The following is a 1489-nucleotide window of genomic DNA, read 5'->3' as shown; positions in this document are numbered from 1 at the left end:
GGGGGGGATTTTGGACTTGAACTCAGGACCTCATGCCTGCCACGCTGGTGCTGCGCTGCTGAGCTACACCCACAGCCCCTGGAAGGCCTTGAGTTAAAACAGCCATCCCGAGGTTGGTGAGGGTGTGGAGACCCTGGGTTGCCTCCACACGGCCAGTGCGTGTGAAGTGACGCGGCCACTTGGGAAGCGGTTCTACGCTTTCTTAAGAAGTTGAACACGCAGTGACCCAATGGACGGGTCGGGAGCAGTGAGGACACCCACAGGCAGGGTCTGAGCACTCAGCGCCCTCCCTGGTGCTGGCAGCAGCCCTGTGGGTCACAGTGTGGGCGAGGCGACCCCGTGTGCCGTCGTCCCCACTTGTAAAGGTTGCTTGATCCCTGGAGTTCAAAGCTAGACTGGGCAACCTATCACATCCTTGGTTTTTTGTTTTTTTTTTTTGTGGAACTGGGGATTGAACTCAGACCCTTGCCCTTGCCAAGCAAGCGCTTATTCTACTGAGCCATCTCCCCGGCCCCCACGTCCCTGTTTTAAATAAGCAAAAATGGTCTGGAGCCACAGCTTGGTGGTAGAGCACTTATAGAACACTCGAGGCCTTGAGTGGAATCAACAGCAGTGAAGAAGAAAAAAAAAGAAACAAACAAAGGAAAAAGAGGTGTAAGGTCAACATACATTGTCATGAACATCAGGACTTTTCTTTGCTTACTGCCACACAAACATAAATATAAAAAGAACACACGAAGCAGAAGCCTGAGGGGATTTTCCCTGTTATAGCCAAGCTTCCCACATTTACTGTTTTTTTTGTCTTTTTGAGACAGGGTCTCCTGCCTCACAAACAAAAGGTCCCAAGTTCAATCCCCGGTACTCACCCCCCCTCCCCACACACACACCAAAAAAAGGCGCCTGCCTGAGACAAGGTCTCGCTATGCAGCTCAGACTGGCCTTGGACTCACTTTGTAGCCCAGGCTGGTCTCGAGCTCCCAGTGATCCTCCTGCCTCAGCCTCCCGAGGGCTGGGATTACACATGTGTGTCACCACGCCCAGCTTTCCACATTTTCTTTTTCTTTTCTTTCTTTCTTTTTTTTTTTTTTTTTTTTTGCAGAACCGGGGATTGAACTCAGGCCCTTGCACTTGCCAGGCAAGCACTTATTCTACTGAGCCATCTCCCCGGCCCCATCCACATTTTCTAGAAGAGGAAATTAAAATGCAGAGAAATGGGGCCAGGGAGATAGCTCAGCGAGGAAGACAGTCAGGACGCGGCGTCGGTCTTGGGCTAGACCCATCCGGGACTAGAGCTGTCTATTACCATACTGGGCTCAAACTAAGACCTGTTCTTCAAAAGATGCTTATGAGAATTAAAAAAAATAGAAGTTTGCAAGTCAAGTATCTGATACAGAGATCAAATAATCGAGAGCCTGAAATGAAACGCAGCCCTGTTTAGTCTGCCCTACAGAAGGCCTGTGGTTTACATCATTCAGGCGGAAAGCCTGCA

The sequence above is a fragment of the Octodon degus genome, unplaced genomic scaffold (assembly GCF_000260255.1).
Source record: "Octodon degus isolate 3935 unplaced genomic scaffold, OctDeg1.0 scaffold00001, whole genome shotgun sequence".
Lineage (NCBI taxonomy): Eukaryota > Metazoa > Chordata > Mammalia > Rodentia > Octodontidae > Octodon > Octodon degus.
The sequence above is the reverse complement of the archived record's forward strand: the minus strand, read 5'-3'. Positions refer to the sequence as shown.